We start from the raw sequence: 17,917 nt of genomic DNA, 5'->3' as shown, positions 1-17,917 counted from the left end.
TTACCTAAGAACAAGAGAAAGACATTAGTTCTTCCGTAACACAGACCCAATTACATCAATTGCTATTCTCTCCGAAATTAAAGGGGTAATCCCATCATAGACATTTATGGTATAACCACAGAATGGGGGTCCCCAGATGGGGGTCCCCTATCTGGTTTGCTTGGCCAGAGGTGGCCTAGATTACTGCTCTAGAGACCCACATCTATCAGACATTCATGGCATATCCGTGATAATACCATCAATGTCTAAAATTGGAATACCCCTTTAACATCCAGATCTATAAGGTTACAAAAGTCTGGTTCTAAATTACTTTCAAGATGGTAGGCAACCCAATCTAAGCAACACCACTCTGATGCCTCATACCTGACTAAATGCTGGAAATGTCAAACTGAAGAGGTCACATGTAACAATCGCACCTGGTCAGGCATCACATGCTGCACTCTGGCCTCTCAGGAGCTGCGGACACCGGGACAATTGGCACCTGCCTTAGCAAACTCACCCTCGTGAGTTGGTCTGTATCAGGCTGTAGTCTGCTGCCACCTCTGTCTGTGTTAAGAACTGTCCAGAGCAGGAGAGGTTTGCAATGGGGATTTGCTCCTACTCTGGACAGAGGTGTCAGCAGAGAGCACTGTGGTCAGACAGAAAAGAACAACTCAACTTCCTCTGTAGTATAGAGCAGCTGATAAGTACTGGAAGGATTAAGATTTTTTAATATAAGTTTGGATGTATGCTTTTTTTTCTGAAAGACTCAAAAGTATGTTCTACTACACCTCATATAAAATATGTTCAATAAATAAGCCAACCATACTTACCATCTGGTCCATAAATATACATAGAAAGGGTTGGTGATTTCATAAAATCTACAATTTATTGATCCCTTAAAACAGCATGATAGATACGAACATGGCCAGACATGTTTTGTGTCCCTGCAACCCTTCATCACTGACTATCACCATTTTGCATACACGTTTAAAATAATGACTGACCGACCAGCATTAACCATGATTCCCTGAGACATTACACTATCCAGATAGATAGGAATACTGACTAGAATATATACATAAACATGATACATCGCGAAGACCGAGAATGTGATGTGAATGGAGCCAAAGATATCTTTCGATTGAAGTATTATTCATGTATTTCTTGCTTTCGAACACATAGATTAAGAGAACAGGGAGTAAAAACTTGCCAGAGGATGAAACTACTTGTGTGACATCTCCTAATCCTATCAAACTATGCAAATGCATGCAGAATAGAGCTCTACAGATGCTACCCAAAGAGGTTAATACAAAAAGTAATGGAAATAAAATCAACAGAGACGCCTATTGACACCATTAGGAAAGTCAAAGCTTTTGCCTGACTTGTTGATATGATTAATAATATCTTATTAATTCTTTGGCAATTGCAAAACTATGTGAAACTACAACTCCCAACATGCCCTGATAGCCCAGCATGCTATAGCAAATATCAGCTGCAGAGTATGTGTTTCTATAACTGACTTCATAAGACAGTGATACTGTACTTGTGGATCTGCAGCTGTTGCAGCACTACATCTCCCAGCATGCCCTGATAACCCAGCATGCTAGAAAACAAGGTTTCTCAACAGCTACAGCGAAACAGGTTGTAGACTATTGTTCTATAGATCCCTCTATCAGGGCTGGTGCAAGGATTTTTGCCACCCTAGGCAAAAGCTAATTTTTCTGTCCTTTTGACTCCACCCATTGGCACAGCCTTTGACCCGCCCCACCTTACTACTGGGGTGACATACTGTAACAAACCTCCTCCTCATGTAATCTCCTTACTACTGGAGTGACACACTGTAACAAACCTCCTCCTCATGTAATCTCCTTACTACTGGGGTGACATACTGTAACAAACCTCCTCCTCATGTAATCTCCTTACTACTGGAGTGACACACTGTAACAAACCTCCTCCTCATGTAATCTCCTTACTACTGGGGTGACACACTGTAACAAACCTCCTCCTTGGGTAATCTCCTTACTATTGGGGTGACACACTGTAACAAACCTCCTCCTCATGTAATCACCTTACTACTGGGGTGACACACTGTAACAAACCTCATCCTCATGTAATCACCTTACTATTGGGGTGACACACTGTAACAAACCTCCTCCTCATGTAATCACCTTACTACTGGGGTGACACACTGTAACAAACCTCATCCTCATGTAATCACCTTACTACTGGGGTGACACACTGTAACAAACCTCCTCCTCATGTAATCACCTTACTACTGTGGTGACACACTGTAACAAACCTCATCCTCATGTAATCTCCTTACTACTGGGGTGACACACTGTAACAAACCTCCTCCTCATGTAATCACCTTACTACTGGGGTGACACACTGTAACAAACCTCCTCCTCATGTAATCACCTTACTACTGGGGTGACACACTGTAACAAACCTCATCCTCATGTAATCTCCTTACTACTGGGTTGACACACTGTAACAGGCCCCCTCCTCATGTACTTAGCTTACTACTGGGGTAACATAGTAACATAGTTCATAAGGTTGAAAAAAGACCAGAGTCCATCAAGTTCAACTTATAACCGTAAAAAGGATCGACGCTCTGTCCCTATAAATCTAGTATAAATAACCAGCAATGTTCTTACTCTCCAAAAATGCATTTAGACCCCTTTTTAAATGGGTACTCCGCCACCTAGACATCTTATCCCCTATTCAAAGGATAAGGGATAAGATGTCAGATCGCGGGGTCCTGCTGCTGTATACCACCGGAGTCTTGGCTGCAGCACCCACCTGTATGGCTTCCGGCAATGCTGGAGGCTTCGGATCCCGACCACAATGGCGGAAGAGCGTGATGTCACGACTCCGCCCCTCAATGCAAGTCTCCAACCCTTTCTATTTATATTTATGGACCAAATGGTAAGTATGGTTGGCTTATTTATTGAACATATTTTATATCAGGTGTAGTAGAACATACTTTTGAGAACTTTTTAAACGGCAGGGGCTCAAGCCCCCTTTTGAGTCTATGTGGGAGATTTATCAAAACCTGTCCAGAGGAAAAGTTGCCTAGTTTCCCATAGCAACCAATCAGATCGCTTCTTTCATTTCTCAGAGGCCTTGTTAAAAATGAAAGAAGCGATCTGATTGGTTGCTATGGGCAACTGGGCAACTTTTCCTCTGGACAGGTTTTGATAAGTATCACCCATAGTGGGAGATTTATCAAAACCTGTCCAGAGGAAAAGTTGCCCAGTTGCCCATAGCAACCAATCAGATCACTTCTTTCATTTTTAACAAGGCCTCTGAAAAATGAAAGAAGCGATCTGATTGGTTGCTATGGGAAACTAGGCAACTTTTCCTTTACACAGGATTTGATAAATCCCCCCCTATGTGTGCACGTCCCTGAGGACAGTGATCCCCAACCCGTGGCTCACCAGCTGTTGCAAAACTACAACTCCCAGCATGCCCGGACAGCCGTTGGCTGTCCGGGCATGCTGGGAGTTGTAGTTTTGGAACAGCTGGTGAGCCACAGGTTGAGGATCACCTATAGTGCAATGGGATATAAACCTTTTACAGCTCCCGTGCTTAGTTATATAATATTCTGGTGATTATGACTATGCTCGCTGCTCCGAGGTTGGAAATCTAAGAAGTACTGGGATGCTGTTAGTTATGTCCACAAGTCTTTTATAAAATAAAATAAAAATACACAGCAGCCAGTACATTCTGTCTCCATCCCGTCTGTCTGCAGATCAATGAGGCAGAATTCCTATGCAGGGTATATACCGTGTCCTGTGTAACACTGCAGTTTAGGTTCCCGCAGACCGTCTCCTTTAATCTGCACTGAACCATGCTGCTCCTGGCTGCTGTATTGTCAGTGCTAATTGAGACTTCCTGATTTGTACCATTACTGAAAAATAGATGCCTACAAAAAGTCAAAGAGCGGGCCGCCCTGTCATGTGATGTGTTTGATGTGCAGGAAAGGATTACCTGCTGTTCCTAGTTAATTTACTGCCTTTCGGCCTACCGCAGAATAATGGTTGTAACAAGCTAGGTCTGTCGCACTCCCAATGGCCATTGTAGTACCTACCGCCACTCTACTGATATTCAGGAAGGTATTTCTCTACAGGAGCCATTTGCTTAGAGACACATATATTAGGCCATGTTCACATCACAAAAATCCCTTTTCGGCATTCCACTGGGCCGTAGTTCACTCAGTACATATATATATATATATATATATATATATATATATATATATTAAAAATGAGGTCATGCAGATGCTGGACTTGTCTTTTTATCCCTTTGTTCTGCTGCTCACTCATTCTAATATCCACAGCTCAGGAAGGGGCGTGTCCAAGGCAAACAATGAGCCCACCCTCACTCACCATACGTTCACTTCCTCCCTGAGTCTGCTGTGCTGGGTCTCTTCATCCAATCACTGCAGGCTGCACTGTAACCCCCTCCTCTCTGCTTTCATGCTGCAGTCTGATAGGACAGGACTAAGCACAGAGAAGTGTTAGTCCCGCCCCTCACTTACTGGACTTAGTTGCTGCCTGCGCTTCAGCTGGAACGAAGATTATGCCGCAGCCGGTCAGGATTATGTTCTGTATGATGTAGGGACTCCTAGTGGTCTTTTATATAAGCCAGGAAATATATATATATATATTTTTATTAAGAAGCATATTAGAAAGGTTAATGTTTTGCCAAGATGTACAACATATAAAAAGGGTTTGATTCTGACAGTGTCCATTTAACATGTTCCTCGTATTAGGTTTTATTGATCCTGCTTCAGAGTAGTTGACAATTTGCTTAATTCTACAAGGTTCCACTTTATTGCCATCTAGGGGTGTGGTGTCCCAGTACAGGATGTTGTCTTGTGGGCTACAAATTGCCTCGGGCATCCTTGCTGCTACTGTGCTGGACCCACTTCTCCATCTTATATTTTGTTATAGTGCACTGTGTTATGTTGTGATAAATTGTGTACAAATCCCAGCAAGGCGACATGTTATACTAGATCACTCTGCACTTCCCTCTGCACCAAAGTCTGTATTGTGACAGCTTTAACAATTCCTGCCTCAGTAAATAAAGTTATCCATAACCTTGCATTGATGTCATCATTGTCCCTGCACTTGGTCCAGGAGAAGCTATCCCAACCTCAGACCGTGTAGGTCAACGGTGCCCTGGCATCACAGAGTGAACATCTTACCCACATTCCACCAGTGTCACCACAATGGCAGTCCTTGGTACTAGAGCTAAAAACAGCCAGTGGGCGGAACTTTTTGTTGTGTTTTCTATAACGTTAGAATTAGTTCAATGGGCTTGAATTAAACGGTACATGTTATGGCCACTAAAAATGAAAGTTTTAGGTCATTGCTTTTATTTAGCCTTCAGCATAAAATCTGTTGGACTTGTTTCTGCTGTTGCTAAACATTTCTGGCTCAAAGCATTGCCTACAAGATTTTATTAAGCCAGTGTATCCCAGAGTTCAGGGTGGGAGCAGTATTTTGGATATTATACGGAAACTTTTGTTATTTTTCATAAATTGTATACTATTAGTTCTGGAAATGTCATGCAAACAGATGAGACACAGAAAAACATAACTCACTTTGTATGTGCATACGTACATATGTATAACCTACCGTATTTTTCGCCTTATAAGACGCTCCGGCATATAAGACGTATCCAATTTTAAAGGAGGAAAATCTAGAAAAAAAGATTCTGAACCAAATACAATGTATAGGACAGTGATCTTCAACCTGCGGACCACCAGATGTTGCAAAACTACAACTCCCAGCATGCCCGGACAGCCGTTGGCTGTCGGGGCATGCTGGGAGTTGTAGTTTTGCAACATCTGGAGGTCCGCAGGATGAAGACCACTGGTATAGGAGGTAATACTCACCTGTCCCCTCCGCTCCGGACCCGACACCGCTGCCCTGGATGTCGCCCTCCATCGCTGTCGCCGTGTCCCAGGGGTGTCCCCGTCGCGGCGGAACATCACTCTGCTGCCCGTGATCCTCGCTCTCCGTCGCCGCCATCACGTCGCTTCGCACGCCGCTCCTATTGGATGACGGAACAGCGTGCGCGACGACGTGATGACGACGAAGGAGAGCGCCGGTCATGCAGGGGATCCAGGCACGGAGCAGATCGGACACCGAGGAGGCAGGTAGGGTCCCTCCCAGTGTCCTGTAAGCTGTTCGGGACGCCGCGGCGGTCCCGAACAGCCTGACTGAGCAGCCGTTTTAGTTTCACTTTCGCTACAGACGCGGCGGTCAGGTTTGATCGCCACGTCTGAAGGGTTAATACAGTGCATCACCGTGATTGGTGATGTCCTGTATTAGCCGCCGGTCCCGGACGCTGATGGCCGCAGGGACCTCCGCGATATGACAGGGTTTTAATGCAGGCAAAATGTATATTTGCGGCATAAGACGCACCAACTTTTCCCCCCCAGTTTTGGGGAAGAAAAAGTGCATCTTATACGGCAAAAAATACGGTATATGTGTATAACATGGAGAAGGAACGTAAGAAGACTACCCTTCAAAAGCTGGGATTGCTTTCTTATAGGTAAAAATGTGTATCCAAACTAAGGCTAGGTTCACTATGCCTGTTGTCCTCCTCCCGTTCTGGGTCCGTTCAGCTCTTTTTTTTTCTGGCGAACTGCCCCAAAACGGATCAGAGCACAACTGACTGCACCCGGTCCCAACGGATCCTATTGACTTGAATGGGATTTGTCAGGGATCTGGTAGCTTACTGAAGTTTAGTGTAGAAGTAAATAGTGCATGCACTGTTTTGTTTTTCTGCTAAACTCCCGTCATTTTGATGGAATGGCCGATGGAGCTCCATATAGTGGAGACTGGCGCCAATGTGAAAGAGACCTTTAGGTGGTTTACTTTCCTATATTATGGCATATCCACAGAACATGCCATACATTACTGATAAGTGAGGATTAGAGATGAGCGGATTTACAGTAAATTTGATTTGTCACAAACTTCTCGGCTCGGCAGTTGATGACTTTTCCTGCATAAATTAGTTCAGCTTTCAGGTGCTCCCGTGGGATGGAAAAGGTGGATACAGTCCTAGGAGACTCTTTCCTAGGAATGTATCCACCTTTTCCAGCCCACCGGAGCACTTGAAAGCTGAACTAATTTATGCAGGAAAAGTCATCAACTGTCGAGCCGAGAAGTTCGTGATGAATCGAATTTACTGTAAATTCGCTCATCTCTAGTGAGGATCCTATCACAATGAGAGTCTCAATAAGTAGCTGAGTGATGACTCTGATGTGATCTGATCGGAACATACTACAATTTACTTTATATGGCATCTGTGGGATAAAAAAAACTATTTATGGCCCCATATGACAGTAATATGTTATGTGCCTATAGATTCCATAAAGTGGCACAACCATATTACAGAAATGTGCTCTTTGGTAACACTTGCATGTGGACATGAGGGGATATATTGGGGTGAATGGGGCAGCATGGGGGCTTAATGGTTTGCTGGGGGGTCCTGGGTTGGAATCCAACCAGGGATTAAATCTTCAAAGTTTGTATGTTCTCCCCGTGTTTGCAGGGGTTTCCTCTGAGTACTCCAGTTTCTTCTCACAATCGAAATATGAACTGGAAGGTTAAAGGGGTACTCCGGGGAAAAGCACTTTTTTTTTTTCTTTTTCTTTTTTTTTTAAATCAACTGGTGCCAAACAGTTAACAATATTTGTAAATTAAAAACAAAAAATGTGTGCAGTTCACAACTATAAGGTCCAAGGTTTAAGTGGTTAGGAAACAGATCCCCACCGGTCAATTAGAATAAATTAAAACAAACTATTAACCACACTTCAAAGACCTCACCATACAATATGGTGCATAACGTTAAAAATGGATAATAGACAGAACCTGCATCAAAAACACAGATATCTTATTAACATGAAATGAAAATAAAAAATTATATAAAAAATGATCATATATATGAAAATACACACAATGCACAATATAAAAGCACTAATAATGTCCTACCAATGGGCCCTAGTGGTGGATAATGGATACATATAACAACACTGTTACTGTGTTCTGCAAAGACATAAATGAAAATACTTCCACTGTACTCGGCAGAATATTATATCTTTTTCATGTGTAATAAATAGTCCAACTGCTGGTATTCTATGATTAATTGTCCATTTCAGGATATTGTAGTGGATATGTCCAAATGTAAATAACCATAGGAACAGTTCTAATATAGGATTAGTCACACCCATGGAGTGCCGCTGGTCCCGTGCTGCGACGGACCAAATATGACTCACCAGTACACTGCAGCTGGTCACGTACTGCGATGGACCTGATAGAATTAGCCGCAGGTAAGCTTTCTTATTAAAGATGTAGCTGGTGATGAGCGTTGTATGCCGGTACTGAGCTTCAGCTTGGTTGCACCTGCCGGGACCCGGCGAGGGTCCCGGCAGGTGCAACCAAGCTGAAGCTCCAGCAGGAGCGCAATGTTTCTCATGCGGTCTCTCTCGTGGCGGGTGACGTCAGAAAACCAAAGCGGGCTTCCACTACATGTAAATCCTGAACAAACGTGATTGTCCAAACAGATGCCGATACATATAGTGCTGTATTCACACAGGGAAACTCTTATAAAGGTGAGACTTTAACCCCTTAAGGACTCAGTCCATTTTTGGCCTTAAGGACTCAGACAATTAAATTTTTACGTTTTCATTTTTTCGTCCTCGCCTTCTAAAAATCATAACTCTTTTATATTTTCATCGCCAGACTAGTATGAGGGATTGTTTTTTGCGCGACCAGTTGTCCTTTGAAATGACATAGCTCATTATATCATAAAATGTATGGCGCAACCAAAAAACACTATTTTTGTGGGGAAATTAAAAAGAAAAACGCAATTTTGCTCATTTTGGAAGGTTTCGTTTTCACGCCGTACAATTTATGGTAAAAATGATGTGTGTTCTTTATTCTGAGGGTCAATACGATTAAAATGATACCAATTATTACATACTTTTATATTATTGTTGTGCTTAAAAAAAATCACAAACTTTTTAACCAAATTAGTACGTTTATAATCCCTTTATTTTGATGACCTCTAACTTTTTTATTTTTCCGTATAAGCGGCGGTATGATAAATAAATTTTTTATAATTTTTTTAAATAAAATGTATTAAAAAAGTAGCAATTTTGGATTTTTTTTTTTTACGTTCACGCCGTTCACCGTACGGGATCATTAACATTTTATTTTAATAGTTCGGACATTTACGCACGCGGCGATACCGATCGCGGGTGTCGGCCATTGCCGGCGGGTCCCTGGCTGCGATCAGCAGCCCAGATCAGCCGCGCATGACACGGGCATCGCTCCGATGCCCGCGGTTATGCACAGGACGTAAATGTACGTCCTGGTGCGTTCAGTACCACCGCACCAGGACGTACATTTACGTCCTGCGTCCTTAAGGGGTTAAAGGGGTATTCCAGGGAAAAACTTTTTTTTCCCTTTAGATCCACTGGCTCCAAAATGTTAAACAGATTTGTAAATTACTTCTATTAAAAAATCTTAATCCTTCCTATAATTATCAGCTGCTTAAATTGAGTTGTTCTTATCTGTCTGGAAACAGTGCTCTCTGCTGACATCTCTGCTTGTCTCAGGAACTGCACAGAGTAGGATAGGTTTGCTATGGGAATTTCCGTCTACTCTGGACAGCTCCCGAGACACGTGTCATCAGAGAGCACTTAGACAGAAAAGTCTAAACTCAACTTCAGCAGCTCATGAGTACTGAAAGGATTAAGATTTTTTTTAATAGAAGTAATTTACAAATCTGTTTAACTTTCTGGAGCCAGTTGACTTTTCCTGGATAACCCCTTTAAAGACTATGGGGGACATTTATCAATGTTTGCTTATGTGTTCCTTTTTTTTAGTAATTTTTTCTTTACTTTTTTTTTTGCTTATGTGTGACTTATTTATCAACTGGTTTCAGCCTGTTGATAATTTTCTTTCACGTAAGCAATTTTTTCTTTTTTACTTTGGTAGTAGCTTTTTCTGCTCCATGTTTGAGCTGAAGTACTGTATTTTTTGCCGTATAAGACGCACTTTTTCTTCCCCAAAACTGGGGGGAAAAAGTCGGTGCGTCTTATACGGCGAATACACCCCTATCGCGGCGGTCCCTGCGGCCATCAACGGCCGGGACCCGCGGCTAATACAGAACATCACCGATCGCGGTGATGCCCTGTATTAACCCTTCAGACGCGGCGATCAAAGCTGACCGCCGCGTCTGAAGGGAAAGTGACACTAACCCGGCTGTTCAGTCGGGCTGTTCAGGACCGCCGCGGTGAAATCGCGGCGGTCCTGAACAGCCCAACTGAATAGCCGGGTTAGTGCTTACAGGACACCGGGAGGGACCTTACCTGCCTCCTCGGTGTCTTCTCCGTTCAGGGATCCCCTGTATGGCCGGCCCTCTCCTTCCTCGTCATCACGTCGTCGCGTACGTGCGTCGGCGTGCGTAACGATGTGATGGCGGCGACGGAGAGCGAGGATACCCGGCCGGCAGCAGAGCGACGGGGACACAGCGACAGCGATGAAGCGACATCCAGGGCAGCGGTGACGGGTCCGGAGCGGCGGGGACACGTGAGTATTACCTCCTATGCAGTGGTCTTCAATCTGCGGACTTCCAGATGTTGCAAAACTACAACTCCCAGCATGCCCGGACAGCCAACGGCTGTCCGGGCATGCTGGGAGTTGTAGTTTTGCAACATCTGGATGTCCGCAGGTTGAAGACCACTATTGGGTTCAAAATCTTCAATTTTTTAGATTTTACACCTAAAAATAGGGTGCGTCTTATACGCCGGTGTGTCCTATAGGGCGAAAAATACGGTAAATGTAGTAAATTTTTAACCTTGATGCGACTTTTTTTTGCGCAGTTGCGACTGTCGCAGTTAATAAACACCATACTACCCGTAGTCCATTTTAAAATTATTACTACCTAGTTACGTTTTGGAAAACTTGCTTTTCTCGCTTTCCAGTCAAAATGTCGCACGAAAAATCACGTAGTCGCAGGTGCAACATTTGTGCGACATTTTTAGTAAAAAAAAATTTACTAAATCACTTGATAAATGTCTGTCTATATGCATCATTTGTTAGAAATGCTACTAGATGAAGAAGTTATTAGATCTACATTCCAGTTTATTTCCCTGGAACTTCCCCAAACCCAGCTGTCAGTCACCGGGGCCAGCCTTATGGTAATGGAGCTGTATGATTTCTATACACAAAAAGAAATATCATTGTTTTTGTAGATAGTGCCGACCAGATGTTTTTCCAATTAGATGGAAAAGAAAAAAGAAAATGCTTTGTTCATTCAAGGGCAAATCTAGCCATAGGAAACATTAGTGAGCGAGCGTGCATGGAAATGACAATGAAACTGCGGCACAATAGCTTCATATATCAGGATCTGAAGGCACGGAGAGAGCTGCTGTTATTGATGAGGTGTGATCAGTGTATATGTGCAGTGATCAGATACGGAGATACAATATCTGGGAGATTTATCAAAACCTGGCCAGAGAAAAAGTTGCTGAGTTGCCCATAGCAACCAATCAGATCGCTTCTTTTCACAGGCCACAATGGCGGAAGAGCGTGATGTCACGACTCCGCCCCTCAATGCAAGTCTCCAACCCTTTCTATTTATATTTATGGACCAAATGGTAAGTATGGTTGGCTTATTTATTGAACATATTTTATATCAGGTGTAGTAGAACATACTTTTGAGTACTTTTTAAACGGCAGGGGCTCAAGCCCCCTTTTGAGTCTATGTGGGAGATTTATCAAAACCTGGCCAGAGGAAAAGTTGCCCAGTTGCCCATAGCAACCAATCAGATCGCTTCTTTCATTTTTAACAAGGCCTCTGAAAAATGAAAGTAGCGATCTGATTGGTTGCTATGGGCAACTCAGCCAGTTTTCCTGTTTTCCAGTTTTCCAGCCAGTGCCGTCTTGATGGGGACATTGCTCCACCCGCCACAAGAATGTGGGGGAGATTTATCAAAACCTGTCCAGAGGAAAACTGGCTGAGTTGCCCATAGCAACCAATCAGATCGCTACTTTCATTTCTGAAAAGGCCTGTGAAAAATGAAAGAAGCGATCTGATTGGTTGCTATGGGCAACTCAGCAACTTTTTCTCTGGACAGGTTTTGATAAATCTCCCCCGATATGTGTATAATGAAGAGGCTGTTATATACGCTATTCTAGTGTGGTATCTATGTGACATATATACTGATCCTTCAACTTACAATGGCCTCAACATGCAATAGTTTCAACATACAATGGTCTTTTCTGGACCATTGTAACTTTTTTTAATTCCAAATTTTTATTTTATTTTATGAAATAAGAATACATCATTGCATAACACAAATAAATATATAAATAGTCCTAAAAATCCCCTCCGCTTACCCTCCCACCCCTCCCTTCCCCCAACCCACTACCAGCTAAGCTACCACCTCCCATTTCTTCCATTCCTTTTCTATTTTCGGGCCCAGTTTTCTCCCTCTATAGTAGATATCCTCAAATCTTCTCATTTGTTCTACTTCTCTCTGCCATTCCGCACAGTTTGGACCCTCGGGTGCAAACCATCTCCTAAGAATAAATATTCTGGCTAAACCAAAGACTTTAATAATAACACTATTCTTCTCCTGCTCCCTTTGTCCCATCCCTAAAACCGCTGTTTTAATACCAAATGTTATTTTTACTCTCAGTTTCGTCTCTACTGTTTTATAAACTTCTTTCCAAAAAGAATGACATTTTGGGCATGCCCACACCATGTGGATCAACTCTGCTTCTTCCATATCGCACTTTGGACATTTTGAGTCCACTCTTTTTCCTATTCTGTGCAGGAACCCAGGTGTATATGGTCTCCTATGTATCAATTTTATCATTGAGATTTTATGATTCATATTTAGGGACGAATGTACAATATTAGGAAACACCTCTCCCCATTCTCCTCCCTCTATCTGAACTACATCTTAATTTGTACATATGAGAAATATTTATTCTGTTCTATGTTGAATTCCCTATTACCGTATATACTCGAGTATAAGCCGAGTTTTTCAGCACGATTTTTCGTGCTGAAAACACCCCCCTCGGCTTATACTCGAGTGAACTCCCCCACCCGCAGTGGTCTTCAACCTGCGGACCTCCAGAGGTTTCAAAACTACAACTCCCAGCAAGCCCGGGCAGCCATCGGCTGTCCGGGCTTGCTGGGAGTTGTAGTTTTGAAACCTCCGGAGGTCCGCAGGTTGAAGACCACTGCGGCCTTCAACATCATCCAGCCCCCTCTCACCCCCTTTAGTTCTGAGTACTCACCTCCGCTCGGCGCTGGTCCGGTCCTGCAGGACTGTCCGGTGAGGAGGTGGTCCGGTGGGATACTGGTTCCGGGCTGCTATCTTCACCGGGGAGGCCTCTTCTAAGCGCTTCGGGCCCGGCCTCAGAATAGTCACGTTGCCGTGACAACGACGCAGAGGTGCGTTCATTGCCAACGTACTTCTGCGTCATTGTCAAGGCAACGCCTCTATTCCGGGCCGGAAGCGCGGAGAAGAGGCGCCCCCGGTGAAGATAGCAGCCCGGACCACCTCCTCACCGGACGACCTCCCCACCGGACAGCCCTGCAGGACCGGACCAGCGCCGAGCGGAGGTGAGTACTCAGAACTAAAGGGGGTGAGAGGGGGCTGGATGATGTTGAAGGCCGCAGTGGTCTTCAACCTGCGGACCTCCGGAGGTTTCAAAACTACAACTCCCAGCAAGCCCGGACAGCCGATGGCTGCCCGGGCTTGCTGGGAGTTGTAGTTTTGAAACCTCTGGAGGTCCGCAGGTTGAAGACCACTGAGGGCGAATGATGAGAAGAGGATGATGAAGGGGGGGTGTGGGGATGATGAAGGGGGGTGGGGATGATGAAGGGGGGGGTGTGGAATGATAAGGGGATGATGAAGGGGGGATGTGCGGGATGATAAGGGGATGATGAAGGGGGGATGTGTGGGATGATAAGGGGATGATGAAGGGGGGATGTGCGGGATGATAAGGGGCTGATGAAGGGGGGATGTTCGGGATGATAAGGGGATGATGAAGGAGGGATGTGCGGGATGATAAGGGGATGATGAAGGGGGGATGTGTGGGATGATAAGGGGATGATGAAGGGGGGATGTGTGGGATGATAAGGGGATGATGAAGGGGGGATGTGTGGGATGATGACAAGGGGATGATGATGAGGATGTTAATGACGGGTCTGGATGATGACAGGGGGGGATGAGGTATTTCCCACCCTAGGCTTATACTCGAGTCAATAACTTTTCCTGGGATTTTGGGTTGAAATTAGGGGTCTCGGCTTATACTCGGGTCGGCTTATACTCGAGTATATACGGTAAGTGTTCTCTACTCTTTCAGTGTATTTCTTTTTACTAAGTCATTAAAGGGGTATTCCAGGCCAAAACTTTTTTTTTATATATATATATCAACTGGCTACGGAAAGTTAAACAGATTTGTAAATTACTTCGATTAAAAAATCTTAATCCTTCCAATAGTTATTAGCTTCTGAAGTTGAGTTGCTGTTCTCTGTCTAACTGCTTTCTGATGACTCCCGTCCCGGGAGCTGTGCAGTTCCTATGGGGATATTCTCCCATCATGCACAGCTCCCGGGACGTGACATCATCATTGAGCAGTTAGACAGAAAACTTCAGAAGCTAATAACTATTGGAAGGATTAAGATTTTTTAATAGAAGTAATTTACAAATTTGTTTAACTTTCCAGAGCCAGTTGATATATGAAAAAAAGTTTTTGCCTGGAATACCTCTTTAACTCTAACTACCCCACTTTTTTCCCAGTCTACATATTCTTTAAATTTCAATATTTCTGGGAAATACCCATTACCCCACAGTAGTGTATGGTGCATTCTCCCCTTAATCCCTAATAATCGTCTCGTGAATCTCCATACATTGTTAAGCATATTACAAATGGGATTTTTTTTCCAATTCAGTGCGCATACATCTACCGCCTTCAATTAACTCTAGTGTACTACCTCCCCTACTACCTAATTTAGAAAAAAAAACTTTTTAACATATCATCTTCCTTAATCATATATTCAATTTGTACAGCTATATAATACAATTGCAGGTTTGGTAAACCAAAACCTCCACTATTCAGAGGAGAGCTAAAAAAAAGTGTGTTTCATACGTGTCTGTTTTCCCTCCCATAAAAACCCATTAATTTCACTCTGTAATTTATTAAAGTGGTGTTCCCCTAACCAAATAGGTGCTGCTCTTATAACATGCACAACCATAGGAAAAATTATAGTTTTTATTAGGACAATTCTTTCGGCCATATTTAAGCACAATTTTTTTCTATATTTGGATTTTATTTCTTACTTTCTGTCTCAATGGGACAAGGTTTAACTGAACAAAATCCTCTATATTTCTGGATATTTTGATTCCCAAGTATTCCAGGGCCTCATTGTCCTGCAGAACATGTATCTCTTCCTGGAAATCATGATTCTCATCTGATAGTAATAATAACCCCGATTTCCTCCAGTTAATCCGGAAGCCAGAGTAACTACCAAAATCATTAATCAACTTGATAATCCTTGATAAGTTTCTTTTAGGATCTATTACAAATAATTCCACGTCGTCCGCATATAACAATATTTTCTCCTCCACTCCCTCAACACCGAACCCCCAAACAGCCCGGAGCCCCTAATCAACTGTGCCAGTGGCTCGATGAAGAGGGAGAAGAGGAGCGGCGACAGGGGGCAGCCCTGCCTTGTTCCTCTTTGTAACCAGACTACCTCCGGGGACACTATGTTATTTATATTAATCCTTGCACTGGGGGCCTTATATAGGGCCTTCAACACTTGTATAAAATATTCTCCCAGGTTCATATGTTCTACTATCTTGAAGAGGAAGCCCCACTCCACCCTGTCAAATGCTTTTTGGGCATCAAGAGTCAGGATGGAGTGGGGACCCCCCTCATCATATACCTGCATATTTAGAAAAACTCTTCTAATGTTGTTATAGATATTTCTTCCCTTCATAAATCCTTTCTGTTCCTTCCCTATTAGCTTATCGATCACAGGACCATTGTAACTTGAAACCAGACTCAACATACAATGCTATGGACAGTCCAGATCTGCGAAACATGTCATTGGTTGGAAAAACCAACCAATAAGAATGGACATTCACTGGTATAACACCTGTATTACTGAATGCACTGACTGTATGCACTGACTGGCTGTCTGGTAGCGCCCCCTACACTACCGGGAGGTATTACATGTTCTGTACTACTCTTTACCTGTGCCAGGGATAGCTGCTCCTTTGGAAACCAGGTGAGGGCGGCTCCATATTACTTTTTTAGGACATTGTGTGTACTGTACAGGACCCTGAAGAAGCTCCTGTCCTCTACATAGAAAGTGATTTACAGCCCCCAGCAGATCTTTCTTTCTTTTATATGTAAGGACTTTGTATATTTGTGGTGTCATCGCTAATATTATACTGGTATTATTTTTATTGTAAATGTATTACAATAATTGTAGTACGGAAGTCAGTACTACAGTACTACAATTATTGGAATACATGTACAATAAAAATAATACCAGTATAATATTAGCGCTGACACCACAAATATACAATTTTTCCCATTCATTTTTAGTGGTATAGCAGGGAGCCACTATTAGTGGTATAGCAGTGTCGCAGCAACTATAATATATCCATAAGGGCCAGTGATCAAAAATCTACCAGTATTGTACATATGTAAAGGATTTGCTTTATCTATATTAGTTATCTACTTATTTTTGCTTAATCCTCACTTTTACCTATTTGTGGAAGACATTGTGGTAGCTTCAGAACCAATTACCAGGTTTTCATAGAGTTAAAGGGGTTCTCCGGTGCTTACACATCTTATCCCATATGCAAATGATAGGGGATAAGATGCCTGATCGCGGGAGTCCCGCAGCTGGGGACGCCCGCGATCATGCACGCGGCACCCCGTTAGTAATCAGTCCCCGGTGCGTGTTCGCTCCGGGTCTGATTACAGTCGACCTCAGGGCCGGCGGAGTGTGACGTCCCACCCCCGCCCCCGTGTGACGTCACGCTCCGCCCCTCAATGAAAGCCTAAGGGAGGGGGCGTCACACGCCGCCGACCCTGCGGTCGACCTTAATCAGACCCGGAGCGAACACGCTCCGGGGACTGATTACTAACGGGGTGCCGCGTGCATGATCGCGGGCGTCACCAGCTGCGGGACTCCCGCGATCAGGCATCTTATCCCCTATCCTTTGGATAGGGGATAAGATGTGTAAGCACCGGAGTACCCCTTTAATCGCTCTACATACAATGGTCGTCCTGGAACCGATTCACATTGTAACTTGAGGGACCACTGTACTGGTTCGTAAGTGTTATTATATTATTACTTATACTGTTAGGGGTTTTTTTTGGGGGGGGGGGGTTGGGGAGTTGTCGGTCTCTCTTGTATATGTACTCAATTGGTATTGCAATAAAGGTTATATTGTGGTATAAATATGCAAAAATAAAAAGGAACAGATTGGCAAAAGTTCTGATACCCAGCTTCAATGAGTGTGGGGAAGGTGAAATGTGCAATAAACTTGCCTGGTAGTGATATGCTGTCACAACACCACTTGCATGTAGAATTTACATGTGCTCATCAGGGGTATCGATGGCTGCGGGTATTCTCCTGTCACACACTGTCAAGTGCTTTCATAAAGATCAATACAAGGTAAGTAGTCTAAGCCAGGCTCCAGGGACTATCGGAGGAAAACTCGATAATTGTCTGGACACCAATTGGTGGTAAATAAGGTGGATAAAGAAAACAACGCGATAAAAACAACACGTTTCCAGTGGCCTCTCCCTTCTTCATTGGCCTCTTTACCCATGGCTGTGAGGACAGTTCGCTTCTAGTGAATATA

The 17,917-nt window shown here is 43.6% G+C and overlaps 1 protein-coding gene and 1 long non-coding RNA gene across 5 annotated transcripts in view; both read left to right on the top strand.

Moving 5' to 3' along the window:
- The window catches only part of PLCH2 (phospholipase C eta 2), a 768,337-nt gene that overhangs the window by 242,617 nt on the left and 507,803 nt on the right, over window positions 1-17,917 (top strand). The gene's annotated exons all lie outside the window — the stretch shown is intronic.
- Window positions 11,583-17,917, top strand: part of LOC130294011 (uncharacterized) — a 78,655-nt gene continuing 72,320 nt past the window's right edge. Inside the window, exon 1 of the long non-coding RNA XR_008848355.1 lies at window positions 11,583-11,668. This is a non-coding gene — a long non-coding RNA (uncharacterized LOC130294011). The remainder of the gene's footprint in view (window positions 11,669-17,917) is intronic.

This window comes from Hyla sarda, chromosome 10 (assembly GCF_029499605.1).
Source record: "Hyla sarda isolate aHylSar1 chromosome 10, aHylSar1.hap1, whole genome shotgun sequence".
Taxonomy (NCBI): domain Eukaryota; kingdom Metazoa; phylum Chordata; class Amphibia; order Anura; family Hylidae; genus Hyla; species Hyla sarda.
This window is presented reverse-complemented; position numbering and strand designations above follow the sequence as displayed.